Here is a 17,706-nt window from a genome sequence, read left to right as displayed (position 1 = left end):
TCTCTGAGCCGGAGTAATCTCACCTCTATGGGCCGAAGTTACACTACGGCTTTTTATCGATTCCTTCACACTTTGGGCCGCAGGGCCCAACTCACAGCTCGGCCCAATTCTTTCCCAAAAATTACCCTCTCAAAAGGTAAGTTTCCAATGAAGAGTTTGAGAGCAGGAGAGAAACTGGGTTCCTCTGCATCACTCAATAGGTCCTCTTCTTGCTTGTACTCGGATGAAACTGCAACGTTTTGTACGAACTTGGAAGGTGAGGAGGCTGCTCGATGCCGTCGTTTGCTGCCGCTCAACGGAGAGAGAGAGAGAGAGCGCTGTAAGAAGAGATTAGGGATTTTTGGTTGAAGGGGATTTTTGGTTTTTGAGATTGGGGATTTTGGTTCAAGAGATTGGGGAGGGGGGTAACCCGAGCGGGAATGGAAAAAAGGGGGAGTGGAAAATCAAGCGGGAATAATTTTTTTATTGGTTTCTGTCACAAATGAATATTTAAACAACAAAATGGCTCTTTTTAAAAAAAAAAAAAATTATTTTTTGTTAAAATAATTTTTTTTTTAAAAGTTAATGAATTTTTTTTTTGATTTTTCATTTTTTTTTAGTTACTAAGGTTGAAAATTTATTTGTTTCATTTTTATTTTAATGAATAAAAAATTATTATTATTTTTTTAATTTGGTAGAAGTAGGGGTAATATTTTAATGAAAAATATCTATTAAAATAAAGTTAATTTTTTGTGATCAATGAAAAATATTTTTTTGCGACCCCTTTTTTTTTGTTACTAAAAATCAGGAACTAATTTTGTGGTAGAGGAGAGAGAGCGGCAGTAGTGGTGAAGGTGATGGATAAGAGGTTATAGTGGTGATGGCGGTGATGGCGAAGGAGATTAGTGGTGAAGCTGTGGTAGTGGTAGAGGAGATAAAGTAGCGGTGGTGGAGGAGAGGTAATGGTAGTAGTAGTGGTGGTAGACAGAATAAGAAGAGTGATGAGTGAAAGAGAAAAAGAGAAGAGACAGAGACAGAAAAAGGAAAAAATGGGTGAAAAGAGAAATGTTATATCAAAAGAGTAAGACGGCGCCCTTTTCTTAATTTTTTTTGTGACAGAAAAATATTGTTGCATTTATTCAAACCATTTTGTGATTGTATATTTATGAAGTTGTCTCAAAACCACAATATTTTTTTTTTTACTTTTGTTTTGAAACGGAACCTATTACAATCAGAAAAATTCATATATATATATATATATATATATTTTTTGCGGCGGCAGTTGGTGCCGACAACAATCTCTGCTGTCGCAAATACTCTCCTTTTTTGCGACAATAATTTCTGCCGTCGCAAATACTCTCATTTTTCGCTACAGCATTTTCTGCCGTTGCAAATACTCTATTTTTCTGCCGTCGCAAAAACTCACCTTTTTCGCGATGGCAAGTTGTGCCGTCACAAAAACTCACTTTTTTTACGACGACAAAGTTGTGCCGTCCCAAAAAGTCACTTTTTGAGACGGCAAGTGTGCCATCGCAAATGCTTCCGTCTGTTAAGCCCACTTTTCTTGTAGTGAGACAACATTCCTAAATCCTAATATTTTGCAGTCATAAGGACAATAACAATTTAAAAGTTACTCGTCTACTATTTCACATATCTATCCACGTTACATATCTGTCTATCTATCTATTCAATGTCAACTAGCTATCATTCAAATTAAAAATTTTATGATTTTCTATTTCCAAGCTATAGAATCGCCTCTTTGACCTGATTAGTTTTTTGAACAAATTTCACTTTACCCAAATTATGGCTCATGTGCACATTGCTCCTATCATTTGAAAACAAGCACATAACTCACGTAATTTTCATACTAAAGTACACCTCGTTTAGTCTATTAATAGCTCGGGTGAAAACACTAAAATACTCTTGTAGATAGGTTACTCTCACAGTGCAAATCATTAACATTCTCAACATTTTTAACAAAAAGTTTGTACTATTAACTTGACGAAATATTTACCTTGTTTAATTTGAGTTTTCTGAATTCACTTTTTAAAAAATTAAATTTTTTTATTTTCCGTATTTTTTTGTTCATTGAATTTTTAAAAAATATTTTAAGCCATTTTTTTTAATTTTTTAGATACACCTAACATAAATACACTTAAAAAGTATAATATTTTTTAATATTTTTTTGCAAATATTTTACTTTTTAAATACATATAAGTAAGATACATCTAAAAAGGTAAAAAAATTGTTTAAAATTTTAAACATATTCACTAAAAATATAAAAAAAACTCAAATTTTAAAAAATTAAATTCAGAAAATTGAAACCAAACACGGTGAATACACTTCAATCTATAAATTACAAAAAAATTATGCAACTATTTCAAAATGATTGATGATAATCTGCACATTGACGATACCACAAGTAAAGTAAAATTTACCCTAGTTTTTTTTAAACCCAAAATTAAATAACTAGTGTATGAACATTAAATAACTAGTGTATGAACAAATATAATTTATAAACTATGTTAAAACATGAAATAGTAATGACAATTAAAAAAGCATAAAAAAACGTTATTACTACTATAATTTTTTTACCAGAATGTAAACACTACAAGAGAAAAGTAGGTTCAAATAATGTTCTGTTAATTAAAAAATGTAATTGGTAATCACTCTGTTTAAAAAATATAATTAAAATAACCCTTTAAATAAATAAAATAAAATAAGAAAAAGAAAAAGCATGAATGCTATCCACACCTTGATCAGTACATTATGGTAAAAACTCTTCAGTTGCATACTTTTACACAAACAAGTTCTCTCAAAATCAGTTCAAAAGTGCTCCAGATCAAATCAACCACAAAAAACTAAAAAAAAGATCACATTTTATAATCATTTGAAGTCACCAATAGTTTTTTTTTTAAAAAAAAATTTGTCACCAACAGTTTGGATGCAACTTGAAATTGTTACACATTTTGTGATTAGAAAATGTTTGAATAAAAAAATGCATAACATTATCATAAAATACATAACACTATCACAAAATGTGTAACTTCATTTCTCAATCATTAAGGCATTTGATGAACTTGGTGATGTGAATATTCACATTAAATAAATTTGACAATGTGAATATTCACGTTGATAGGTCGAATGTTCACATTGACATTATGTATATTCACATCATGGAACATTCAGACTGTCAATGTGAACATTAATGCGCGGTTCACCCTATTATTATGAGGGATATTTTGGTAATTATGTTATCCATAGGATTTGTTGGAATATAGAAAAATAATTTAGACTAAGTGGAGTGAGTGAAAAATGATTTATGAATAAACACCATCTTGTTTGGTTTCAATTTGCTGAATTCAGTTTTTAAAAAATTGAAATTTTTTATTTTTCATGCTTTTTATTTTCACTGAATTTTTTTAATATTTTAAGTAATTTTTTAATTTTTAGATAACATCTATAAATACACTTAAAAAGTATAATATTTGTGATTTTTTTAAAAAAGTACAATTCTTTTTAAAAAAATTCACTAAATACCAATAATACAAAAAAAAATATGAAAATTCAGTGTATTTTTATATTATTGTTCATTATTGATTTTGTAAAATATTTTTTTTATAAATATTTTACTTTTTAGATATATCTAAGTAAGGTACATCTAAAAACATAAAAAAAGATATTTAAAATTTAAAAAATATTTATTAAAAATATAAAAAGCTCAATTTTTAAAAAAATAAATTCAAAAAATTTAAACCAAACTAAGTGATTATTTACTAATTTTCAACAATAGTGAGAATCATTGTTTGGTAGAATTTTGGAAACGTGATTCCATACCTTGGTTCGAATGCTGTGTTTGGTTAGAATTTTCAAAAATTGATTCCACACCCACTTTTGAAAACACGTCCATCCAGTCATCCTCCCGCACATTCAGCTGGTTGACCAGAACAGTGTTTGTTTTTTATTTTTTTGTCTCAATTGGCACATGTTATTTTTTATATTTTAAATAATTTTTTTTTAAAATTTTTTTAATGAGTTTTGAATTGTGTGTTTAGTTATGAGTTGTAAGTTTTTAAATCAAACAACTTTTCTAATTTTAAAAATTTAAATTTTTTTTCAAAACTCATACCTAAACAAATTCTTTCTTTTCAAATCATAATTCAAAATTTCACAAATTCAAAATACTTATACCAAAAACTAACACCCCGGGCGCGTACTTTGATTCCATTATATGTAAGGGTAAGCAAAACGCTAAATTCAGCAAACTCAGCTGCCTTCCTCTCTCAGCAGCTTGCAGCGCTCTCTCTCAGCCATGGCGAACTTCTTCAGAAGAGGTAATTTCTAAATTTCTAGATTCAGCAAATTTGCATGTTTGGATAGGCACCCACACAATTTGCATAAGGATAGACACCCACACAATTTGCATGTTTGTTGAATCTAGAAATTACCTCTTCTGAAGAAGTTCGCCATGGCTGAGAGAGAGAGCCACAAGCTGCTGAGAGAGGAAGGCAGCTGAGTTTGCTGAATTTAGGGTTTTGCTTACCCTTACATATAATGGAATCAAAGTACGCGCCTGGGGTGTTAGTTTTTTGTATAAGTATTTTGAATTTGTGAAATTTTGAATTATGATTTGAAAAGAAAGAATTTGTTTAGGTATGAGTTTTGAAAAAAAATTTGAATTTTTAAAATTAGAAAAGTTGTTTGATTTAAAAACTTACAACTCATAACTAAACACACAATTCAAAACTCATAAAAAAATTTTGAAAATATTTTTTATTTAAAATATAAAAAATAACATGTGCCAATTGCCACAAAAAAATAAAAAACAAACAAACACTGTTCTGGTGAACCAGCCGAACGTGCGAGAGAATGACCGGATAGGCGTGTTTTCAAAAGTGGATGGAATCAATTTTTGAAAATTCTAACCAAACACATTCAAAACGTTTCCAAAATTCTACCAAACAATGATTTTCACTATTATTGAAAATTAATAAATAATCACTTAGTTTAGTTTAAATTTTTTGAATTTATTTTTTTAAAAATTGAGCTTTTTTTATTTTTCATAATTTTAATAAATATTTTTTAAATTTTAAATATATTTTTTTATGTTTTTAGATGTACCTTACTTAGATATATCTAAAAAGTAAAATATTTATAAAAAAAATATTTTACAAAATCAATAATACACAATAATATATAAATACACTGGATTTTCATTTTTTTATTATTATTATTGGTATTTAGTGAATTTTTTTTTAAAAAATTATACTTTTTAAAAAAATTCACAAATATAATACTTTTTAAGTGTATTTATATGCTAGATGTATCTAAAAATTTAAAAATTACTTAAAATATTAAAAAAATTAGTGAAAATTAAAAAAATATGAAAAATAAAAAATTTCATTTTTTTGAAAACTGAATTCAACAAATTGAAACCAAACAAGATGTTGTTTATTCATCAATCATTTTTCACTCACTTATGCTCCACTTAGTCTAATTAGTTTTTTATATTCCAACAAATCCTATGGATAACATAATTACCAAAATACCCTAATAATAATAGGGTGAACCGCGCATTAATGTTCACATTGACAACCTGAATGTTCCATGATGCGAGGGGTGGGCGCGGATCAGTTTGCCATCTATTCCTGCGGATGCGGATTTGGCGGATTGGCGAATGGATACGAATCGGTTTGGCGGTTTGAAATTTTACAAATTTTCAACAAAAAACAAAAAAAAAAAAACCCTAGGCAATGCAATATTTATTTATTCAAATCCATGGTCTAACAACAGTTTAACAAAAAAAAAACTTGAAAGAAAATAAACCATGTATTTATTAACCATATAGAGTATTCAATTAATTGTAAAGCTGAAGATTAGATTTTTTAAAAGTACAGAGCAACAAGCAACTGAGAAGAGTATTCAACATATAGAGTATTCAATTAAACAGAATCTGATTCCATGTGTGACATAGTTTTAACACATTTTGTAGCAACATATTATGGAAAAATTCTAAATATTGGTTAAGATGAGACTTACAGGAGCTCAAAATGCAGGTTGGTGTGCAACTATTTCAAACATACAACAGCCTGGGACAGTAGCAACATGTCATTCATGGATGAGTCATGCCATGAAGTTCTCACCATCTGCATAAGATGTGAGGCGACACCATTAATAGGTAGACATAAGATGGTGCCATTTCTTCTCAAGCATTAACAGCATACAAAACTTATTGACTGAAGCCAATACTAGGAGAGAATCTATCTGAGTATCTGAATGTAATATTAGATTGGACCTTAGAAAAAAGATCAATGGACTGATGGAATGCAAGTGTTGTATTTGATTAATTCAATTGTAGAATACAAGTTTATTTCATTTGAATATATATAAATTGATAAAGTATGATTAGGAAATAAATTGTAGAGCAGCTTTGCAAGTAAGTCACCTGTACATTTAATATTTATGATCATGAGTGTAACGCCCTCAAAATAACAACAATAAACCCATCAGATAAGACATGCATCTACATATAAACTAACCACATTCTTTTATTCATTAGAGCTCCATTACATAAGTATTACACGTTAACATCATAACAAAATGCCCTACGGGCTTACAGCTTTCCAAGTTAACACTTGGTTACAACACAGAGTACTAACTCGTTTACACATTAAGCCCTTGGCTTGAAGTTACATGTAATACATCAAAAGTTAAGCGACAAAAGTATGTCCGCCTCTAGCCTCCCAGCTATGTCCTTGGAGGTGGCATGCTTCCTGCACCTGAAAATGATATTCCCATATAGGGTGAGCCACAACCCAGTAGAAATACACTAAACCAACCATGAACAATGACTAAAATATTAGCAATTGATAGATGGTCAACACTGATCCATTCACATAAATTACACATTTATGTCATACAACTTATGAGTCTAAGTTACCTTTCATTTTCCCTTTTTCAACAGATAAGCATGCTAGCTCTTTCATCATTTCCACAGATATGTATAAGAACTATATCCCACATTCAGATAAGCATATAAGCTATACCCACATTCTCTACAGATATGTATAATAACAATATCCCACATTCACAGATAAGCATATAAGCTATATCCACATTTTACCAAGATAAGCATATAAGCTCTATCTTCACTTCTCTAGACAAGCATATGAGCTGTATCTACGGAGTTCATCCCCTATCTTCTCCCAACACTATCCGGTTTAGAGGTACATCCCCTATCTTCCCCTAAACCGCGGAGTACATCCCCTATCTCCTCCTCTACACATAACGTATATAAACACATTGGTTCTATATACAATCACCCAATACATACAGTTAATGTATTCTATCAACCGTCAAGTTCCATGACACATTTCATTGATTAGTTTCAGTTTACCTAATCATCATGCATTGTCTACAACAATCACGACTATCCTCCACCGATAGCCCAAAGCAGTTATTTCTATACAGAAAATAAATGCACAAATGGATATTCAATCAACATTTCATTTCTTCATTCTTCTTAATTAATTATCCCAATTAATTAAACAATGTAATTAGGTCAATTCCCATAATTAACATTTCAACCCTTAGGTCCCATTTTCATCAATGATTCAACAATCATTCCATTTCTCTATTCCAAACATGCATCTAGGTTTATTATGAACAAAACCCCAACTTTTGTAAAATTGCACAAAAGCCCCAAACTTTCACAAAATTACCAAACCAACCCCAACATCTCAAAATGCCAAAATTTAAAGACAAAATCCATAGAGAGGAGTAGGATATCCCTACCTCGAATTTTAAGCCACAAAGGAGATGAAGACTCGAAGATCAACTTGCTCCAAATCCAAACTTTTTCAGATTAAATCGAAGCTCTCAACGCCCTCTATCTTTTTAACAAAGGCCCTAGGTTAGATTCACACCCTAGGGAGATCAAATCTTAGAGAGAATGTAAGTTTAGAGAGAGAGGGTGTCGGATTAAGGGTTTGATCAAAGAAAGGAACTGAAAAAGTGATGTTTAAAACGCTACTGTCCGCTGATATAAAACACGCTCGCTCGAGCGAAGACTTGGTCGCTCGAGCGACCAGACACAGAAAACTCTCGCTCGAGCCAAGAAGTTCTCGATCGAGCGAAGAAAAACCCAGACCGCTCGAGCGAAGGAAGCTCGTTCGAGCCAAGAAAGGCAACTCTCAGGTCCAGAACCAGACGCAACACTACTCTCGCTCGAGCGACAAACTCCTCGCTCGAGCGAAGGACCAAAAATCTGGGCAGCAACACTAGGCTCCCAAACACAACCAACCTGTAACAAACCTGCCCAATACATCCTATAACTCAAATATGAAGAAAAAGGAATGTAAACACGATAATAACCAACTACCAACATCCACGGACACATGTCCGGATCACTGTACAACAAGGGTAAACCCGGGATCGCTATAATGAGATCAAAAACTGCATGGAGGACCATATACATCAATCAAATCATATTCATTCTTTTTGCCTTCTTACCCAATCTAATTTCATTGTCTTTCGTAAGAAATATGTTTGAAAACTCAAAAACATTATTAAACATGATTAATACTCAGAAACATGATTAAACATGACTATTTGATCAATGACAGCCCAAATTTATGATTAATTTAACACAGTCAATGACCTAATTAATTAACAGAACACAGTCGAAGCCCTGAAGAGAAGAGAAGAAAAGAAGATCTGTACAAAGACAAGAAGAGAAGGCAAGAGAAGAAGCCGAAGCCCTAGCCCTAATTACTGAAAAAATAAAAAAATAAAAACACATAACACAATCGCCGATCAACGATCAAAGACAAAGAGAAGAGAAGAAGAGAATATTACCTCCTAATCGATGCTTTGATCGCTCGCCGCCACTGTCGTCGATCGCCGATCGTCGCTAGCTAGTAGCCACCACTGTCGCCGACGCCGATCACTTCTCGTCGCCTCCGTTCAAGTGTGAGAGAGAGAGAGAGAGAGAGAGAGAGAGAGACAGTTGAGAAAGAGGCAGACACTCTTTCTTCGAACTCGAACGAAACCTAGGGCTAAATAAACCTGAAATGAAATAAAAGGGGGGCAACACTGGGGGAAAATGAGGGGAAATTAGGGTAGGCGGGCGGGTCGGGTGATTCATTAGATTTGACGGATTACCCGCGGCCCACACCTGCGACCTGCAAAAATGTTAGTATTTACTGGCCTCAATGGCCTGCACCCGCTCGTCAAATAGCACGCATCCACCCACTATGCCTCGGGTCGGGTCGAGCGGATGGGCCGGACCGGTAGATCCATTGCACACCCCTAATTGTTAATGTGAACATTCAATCTATTAACGTGAATATTCACATTGTTAAATTTATTTAATGTGAATATTCACGTCACCAAGTTCATCAAATGCCTTAATGATTGAGAAATGAAGTTGCACATTTTGTGATAGTGTTATGTATTTTATGATAATGTTATGCATTTTTTTATTCAAACATTTTCTTTTCACAAAATGTGTAACAATATCATAAAGTACGTAACATTATCACAAAAATGCGTAACTTCATTTCTCAAACACAAATTGTCATAAGTCTTATAAAAAAAATATGTAACATTTATAACAAAAATAAATAATCCGGTGCATGCAATACACATTTTGTGGTATTGTGTATATGCTATAGTAGTATTAAGGGAAATGTTATTATAGCGATCCCGGGTTTACCCTTGTTGTACAGTGATCCGGACATGTGTCCGTGGATGTTGGTAGTTGTTTATTATCTTGTTTGCATCCTTTGTACTTTGTATATTGAATTATGGGATGTGTTGGGCAGGTTTGTTACAGGTTGGTTGTGTTTGGGAGCCTAGTGTTGCTGCCCAGATTTTTGGACCTTCGCTCGAGCGAGGAGTTGGTCGCTCGAGCGAGAGTGAGGTTCGTGTCTGGTGGGTCGAGCCAGGGTGGCTTCGCTCGAGCGAGTGTTGCGTCTGGTTCTAGACCTCAGAGTTGCCTTTCTTGGCTCGAGTGAGCTTCCTTCGCTCGAGCGGTCTGGGTTTTTCTTCGCTCGATCGAGAACTTCTTGGCTCGAGCGAGAGTTTCTGTGTCTGGTCGCTCGAGCGACAAAGGCTTCGCTCGAGCGAGCGTGTTTTATATCAGCGGACAGTAGCGATTTTGAACTTCAGTTTTTCACTTCTTTTTTTGATCAAACCCTAAATCTGAGACCCTCTCTCTCTAAACTTACACCCTCTCTAAGATTTGATCTCCCTAGAGTGTGAATCTAGCCTAGAGCCTTTGTTAAAAAGATAGAGGGCGTTGAGAGCTTTGTTTTAATCTGAAAAAGTTTGGATTTGGAGCACGTTGATCTTCGAGTCTTCATCTCCTTTTTGGCTTAAACTTCGAGGTAGGGATATCCTACTCCTCTCTATGGATTTTGTCTTTAAATTTTAGTATTTTGAGATGTTGGGGTTGATTTGGTAATTTGGTAAAAGTTTGGGGCTTTTGTGCAATTTTACAAAAGTTGGGGTTTTAATCATAATAAACCTAGATGCATGATTGGAGTAGAGAAATGGAATAAATGTTGAATCATTGATGAAAATGGGACCTAAGGGTTGAATTGGTAATTATGGATAACGACCTAATTACATTGTTTAATTAATTGGGATAACTAATTGTGAGGAATGAGGAAATAAAATGTTGATTGTATATCCATTGTGCATTTATTTTCTGTATAGAAATAACTGCTTTGGGCTATCGGTGGAGGATAGTCGTGATTGTTGTAGACAATGTATGATGATTAGGCAAACTGAAACTAATCAATGAAGTGTGTCATGGAACTTGACGGTTGATAGAATACATTAACTATATGTATTGAGTGATTGTATATAGAACCATTGTGTTTGTATACGTTATGTGTAGAGGAGGAGATGGGGGATGTACTCCGCGGTTTAGGGGAAGATAGGGGATGTACCTCTAAACCGGATAGTGTTGGGAGAAGATAGGGGATGAACTCCGTAGATACAGCTCATATGCTTGTCTAGTAAAGTGAAGATAGAGCTCATATGCTTATCTTTGTGAAGTATGGATATAGCTTATATGCTTATCTGTGGATATTGTTATTATACATATCTGTTGTAGAATGTGGATATAGCTTATATGCTTATCTGTGAATGTGGATATTGTTGTTATACATATCGGTTGAGTATGTGGATAGAGTTTATATGCTTATCTGTTGAAAAAGGGAAAATGAAAGGTAACTTAGACTCATAAGTTGTATGACATAAATGTGTAATTTATGTGAATGTATCTGTGTTAGCCATCTATCAATTGCTAATCTTTTAGTCATTGTTCATGGTTGGTTTAGTGTATTTCTACTGGGCTGTGGCTCACCCTATATGGGAATATCATTTTCAGGTACAGGTAGCATGCCACCTCCAAGGACATAGCTAGGAGGCTAGAGGCGGACATACTTTTGTCGCTTAACTTTTGATGTATTACATGTAACTTCAAGCCAAGGGCTTAATGTGTAAACGAGTTAGTACTCTTTTGTTGTAACCAAGTGTTAACTTGGAAAGCTGTAAGCCCGTAGGGCATTTTGTTTTGATGTTAACATGTAATACTTATGTAATGGAACTCTGTTGAATAAAAGAATGTGGTTAGTTTTTATGTAAATGCATGTCTTATCTGATGGGTTTAATGTTGTTATTTTGAGGGCGTTACAGTTATGGTACACAAAATCTCAAAAAGTGTACGCATCCATATTATGTATTTTTGTGATATATGTTATGTATTTTTATGATATATATATATATATATATATATTTTGGATATAGTTACAACAATTGTAAATGAATATTTTTGTGATAATGTTACACATTTTTTAGCTAGAAAATATCTAAATAAAAAATACATAATATTACCACAAAAATAAATATATTACCACAAAACACGTACCATCACTCTTGAACCACAAATTATCTTAATTCTATAAAAAAGATTATGTAATATTTATCATGAAATTACATATAATAGAATGAATATGATACCATAGCATTTCCCATGTAAATTCTCGTAACCATAAACCTAAATGAAGTTCTCCTTGTACTTACAAATTTACCTACATATAAGTAAATAAATTAAACTAAATTTAAAATCCAATTGAATCAAATATACATGAATAAACATTCACTTTGTCTCAAACTATTTGTTTCGTGCATAATCAAAAAAACTTAAAAATAATATATTTGATCCATTTGTATTAATTTAGAATATTATAATTGTTGTTTTGTTGGTTATTATTAATTATCTAGTAATTAGGAGTTCTAACATTAGTGAGTTATAGGTTAGGTCACATGCGATGTGGTAGTGGATTGTTATATGTTTACGATGGTCAGATTTAACTTGATTGAACCAACATTCAACAGAGGTTTCCCCCTCAAGGTGGGTCTTTTCTTTCCAATTTCTTCTCATTTTTTTTTCTTTTTTTTTTTTCAGTTTCTTCTTCTTCTTTTTGTCAATTTCTTTTTCTTTTGTATTTATTTATTTGTGTTAATGTGTTAATTTTGTTAAGAAAAGGGGACTGAACTTCTAATTACTAGATAATGAATAATAATAACAAAATAAAACTTATAATATTCTAAAATAATCTGAATTTACCACTTAAAATCAACCTTGCTCTCAAGGTTGAAATACAACTAGATGACATATTTTTTGAAATAAATATTCTATTCACGTATCAAAATTAAAAATAATAAATAATTGCAACTCATTTGTGATATGGTTCTCACTATTATTGAAAATTAAAAAATAATTTATTCATAAATCATTTTTCACTCGCTTATGGTCCACTTTTAAGTTATTTTTTATATTCCAACAAGTCTTATGAATAACATAATTACCAAAATATCTCTAATATTAATAGGATGAACTGTACATTAATGTTCACATTGACGGTCTGAATATTCCATGATGTGAACATACACTGTCAAATGCAACATTCACACTATCAACGTAAATATTCACATTTTCAAATTTATTTAACGTGAATATTCACATCACTAAGTTGCTAAATGTTCAAAAAATATTTGTAAGAGTAAAATTGTTCATAAAATACCTTAATGGTTGAGAAATGAAATCGCACATTTTGTGGTAGTGTTACGTATTTTATGATAGTGTTATGCATTTTCTTATTCAAACATTTTCTAATCACGAAATGTGTAACATTATCACAAAAATGCGTAACTTTATTTCTCAAATATAAATTGTCATAACTCCTACAAAAAAATATGTAACATTAATCACAAAAATATATAACAAGATGCATGCAATACACACTTTGTGGTATTGTGTATTGTGTATATGCTATAGTAGTATTAAGGGGAACGCTATGGTACACAAACCTCAAAAAGTGTACGCATCTTATATTACGTATTTTTATGATAATTTTTTTTTTTAAAGTAGAGTTACGACAATTGTAAATGAACATTTTTGTGATAATGTTACACATTTTTTGGCTAAAAAATATTTGAATAAAAAAATATATAACATTACCAATAAATAAATAATATTATCACAACATACGTACCATCACTTTTAAGGCTATGTTTGGCATAAATGGTTCGGGTTAAAATAGCTACAAACAGACAACATTGGTTAAAACGTCAATAAAACAAAATGTCACATCCAAATCATAATCATTTCATTTTTTAAAAAAAAAAATCAAAAAAATCAAAAAAGTCTATCACAAACGAGGCTTTTTAGCCCCAAACTGGCCTCATTTAGCATGCAACACTTTTAGCCTAATACTCAAAATGTTATTAAAAAAACCAAAAAACCTATAATCGATACGAAAAAATCAAAAATTTCAATTTCTCTCTACTTTTTACATCTTTTAGCTTGATTGAATCAACATTCAACAGAGGTCTCCCCCTGGAGGTGGGTCTCTTCTTTCCAATTTCTTCGTTTTTTTTTTTTAAAAAAAAAAATCAATTTCTTCGTCTTTTTGTCAATTTCTTTTTCTTATTTATTTATTTATTTGTGCTAGTGTGTTAATTTTGTTAAGAAAAGGGGCCTGAAATTTTAATTACTAGGCCTTTATTTGGCATGGGACGAAATTGATGTCAGGGTTAAAATAATCATAAAAATATAAAATAAATAAAAAAATTAATAAGATAAAGTGTCACATTTAAATTATAATGATTTTTTTTTTTTCAAAAAGCCGACCACAAATGAGATTTTGAGTCTCAAACTAAAAAAATCAAAAAGTCAATATAGTTCCCAAACGAAGCCTAGATAATGAATAATAATAACAAAATAATATTCTAAAATAATCCGAATTTACCCCTTAAAATTAACCTTGCTCTCAAGGTTGAAATACAACGGGATGCCATATTTTTTGAAACAAATATACTATTCACTTATCAAAATTAAAAATAATATATATATATATATATAAACACCCATTAAAAAGTATCATATATTTCAAACAAGAGCAATACTTTGCCTCGAATGGCTCGAATTTCTGTTCACCGATCGTCCGGATCGTCCGGATCATCCGGCAAAAGGGCTGACAGTCGCGGTTGTCATTGACAACTGCGGTAGACAAGTGTTTCATCCAATCGTCCGGTAGGTCGTTCGGTTAACAGAAATTCAAGCCACTCGAGACAGCTCAATTCGAGGCACTAAGAATTTCCCTTCAAACAATTTACGTCGAAGATAGTATTGTTAATCATAACTCACTTGTGATATCCAGATCCATAGATCTACATTTACGTTGTCATGGTTCATGGTTGTTGTCCTTGAAATTCTATGGGAAAAATTGTCAATAACAGATCTGTTTAAGTACGATCCGAATCTGTTGATCCAAGTGTTATTACCTTGAATTGCAAAAATAATAATAATAATAATTAAAATTAAAAACTCACAAATGAAGTGACGGATCTGATGTTTTTTTTCTTCTTTTGTGTTTTTGCGGTTCTCGATCTATGTAGTGAGCTTGAATCTAACATCATAACTGACCTAGAAATTGTGCCGCCTCCGTCGTCAGGAAAAGTAGATCTCATAACTCATCTCTACTGATATATAAAGCGCGGATGTAAATTCCGTGGTTCCTGATGAAATTACCATTTTGCCTTTTATAGCGACCCCGGTCTTTTCCCATTTGATCATTGTATCCGGACTTAGGTTCCGTATATTCTGTCATTGTATAATTGTTGTTGTCGTCCTTTATTTTCTCATTTGGAGTTATAGGATGTTTTGAGCAGGGTTGTTTCAGGTTGGTTGGGTTAGGAAACCAAGTGTTGCTGTCCAGTTTTTGGGTTGTTCGCTCGAGCGAGGACTTAGTCGCTCGGGCGAGGGTTGTTTTGTGTCTGGTGGCTCGAGCCAGATTATATTTGCTCGAGCGAGTGATTGCGTCTAGTATAGGCCTGAGGGCAGTGTTTCTTCGCTCGAGCGAGATTTCCTTCGCTCGAGCGTGCTCCTGGGTTGCAGACCTGAAGCATTGCATTCTTGGCTCGAGCGAGCTTTTCTTCGCTCGAGCGAGGGTTTCGTGTGTCTGGTCGCTCGAGCGACCAAGTGTTCGCTCGAGCGAGCCTGTCGGGTTTATATACGCAGCAGCGGTTTTTAAAACGTTTTTTCACATTCTTTTGATCCTAAAACCCTAGTTCCGAGTTCTCTCTCCCTCTACTCACCTTCTCTCTTAGGTTTCATCACCTTTTAGGGTGTTTCTACCCTAGTTGCTTTATTAAAAAGATAGAGTGAGTCGAGAGCTTCGTTTTAATCTGAGAGTTTGTAGTTTTGGAGCACTTGGGTTTTTGGGTCATCATCTCCGTCTTCTCCATTCGGGTTATCTTCTTTGAGGTAGGGATTTCCTACTCCATTTTATAAGTTTTGTTCTAAGTTTTGGTATATTGATATGTTGGGGTTACTTTGGTAATTTTGGGAAAAACCCTAGTTGTATTAATAAATTAATTTGTATAATTAATTTAAGGGAATTGGGGAATTTGGTTAAATTCATGAAATTGAGGAATTCATTGATTAAATGGTGTAGTTGGATAATTTAAATCACTCGCCTATTGGATTGTTGATATATTTATTTTCAGTCTAGAAATAACTGTTTTGGGCTATCGGTGGAGGATAGTCGTGATTGTTGTAGACATTGCATGTGGATTAGGAATGACTGAAACTAATCACATTGGTTAAGTCATTAATTTTGACTATTGAATTAATACAGAAAATACGTGTATTGATTGAGCATTGCATTTGCATATTGTTTGGGAGGAGATAGGGGATGTACTCCACGGTTTAGGAGAAGATAGGGGATGGACCTCTAAACCGGATTTTGTTTGGGAGGAGATAGGGGATGGACTCCATTAGCATCACTATTATGTGTGCTTATTATATTGAAGTGTTTTTACATGTTATTGATACATCACTAAAATGTGTATCAAACGGGAAGTATGAAGTGTTTTGATATGAGCCTGAGTCTCATATGTGTTGTTGATATTGGAAGTAATGTGAATATGTCATATATAGTTCACTGTTGTAAGTTTGGCCAGGTTCTGAGCCATATTGATAATAAAGAAAAGTGAAACGTGTCATAGACATTTGTGTCATGAAACTGTATAAAGATGTAATTGATTATCTTGGTTAACCATCTATTGAATGCTATAGCTTTATTCAATGCTTATATTTGGTTTAGTATTTTTCTACTGGGCTGTGGCTCACCCTTTATGGGAACATCATTTTCAGGTCCAGGTGATAAACTACCTCCAAGGACTTAGCTTGGAAGGATTTGGATTTTGAAGACTATTTTCAGTTATTTGTTTTTATTTGTTAGTACATGTAAACACTCCAGCCTAGGGCTTTATTTGTATTTGAGTTAGAACTCATACTTTTGTGTCAAGTGTTGGCTTGGAAAGATGTAAGCCTGTAGGGCATTTAATGTGATGTTGCATGTAATGCTTTTATTTAGTAAGACTCTGATGAATGTTATAATGAATTGTTTCCTTTTTAACATTGCATATTGATGATATATATATTTAATGGGTTTATTTTACAAGGGCGTTACAATATAAAACACAGGTTTGGTTCGCCGTACAAATTGTTTAGAGTACTACTACATTTTGTGAAGATCATTGTATCCTGTGAGATATACGTCATTTATCTGTAAGCACCGAAGCAGGGTGAATCTGTCTTAAGGACAGAGTGTCACACACTCGACTTGATTTTTTAAATTTTTATTCAGTTCGGTAAATAAATTCTGTAAGTAATTTATTTTATTTGGTTTAAACTTATTTGTTTTACACAGAAGATTGTTCCCACAATCTTAAGACAGATTCAAATTATTCTGTTTATACAAAATTTTTTGCTTGTTTCCTTTTCTCTTTTTTCTTCTTACAAAAATTATTTTCTGTGGTTTTACAAAATAATATTCTGGTTGGAAAAACAAATACTAGTAATATACTGCTTGACAACTAGTAGTAATATACAGTTTATATTCTTTGTCAACTAGTAATATACTGGTAGTCATTAACAATTCAGAATATTTATTTGTGAAGTTGGTCAGAAATTAATTTTGGTTTTGAAAAATAATTTCTGTGTTCATTAATTAAAATTCTTTTTCAGTTTTTTATTTTTTGAAGTGTTACAGAAATATTTTTCTGTGTGGAATTAATTTGTTTAAATAAAATTTTATTTTATTTTCAAATTAATTAGAAATAAAAGTTCAATTCTTGTTTCTTTTA

General features: G+C 32.4%; 1 long non-coding RNA gene across 2 annotated transcripts; it reads right to left on the bottom strand.

Annotated features, from left to right (window-relative positions):
• Positions 1 to 337: 337 nt before the first annotated feature.
• LOC114284443 (uncharacterized) lies at positions 338 to 9,057 on the bottom strand. 2 transcript variants are annotated; one of them, XR_003636898.2, is made up of 3 exons: positions 8,836 to 9,052; positions 6,019 to 6,125; positions 338 to 893 (listed from the first exon to the last, which is right to left on the bottom strand). It is a non-coding gene; the product is annotated as an uncharacterized LOC114284443 (long non-coding RNA). The 2 variants fall into 2 exon arrangements; XR_014334998.1 differs by lacking the exon at positions 338 to 893 and having other exon boundaries at positions 5,812 to 6,125; positions 8,836 to 9,057.
• Positions 9,058 to 17,706: the final 8,649 nt, after the last annotated feature.

This window comes from Camellia sinensis, chromosome 7, assembly GCF_055761805.1.
Source record: "Camellia sinensis isolate YWXY chromosome 7, ASM5576180v1, whole genome shotgun sequence".
Taxonomy (NCBI): domain Eukaryota; kingdom Viridiplantae; phylum Streptophyta; class Magnoliopsida; order Ericales; family Theaceae; genus Camellia; species Camellia sinensis.
The sequence above is the reverse complement of the archived record's forward strand: the minus strand, read 5'-3'. Positions and strand labels throughout refer to the sequence as shown.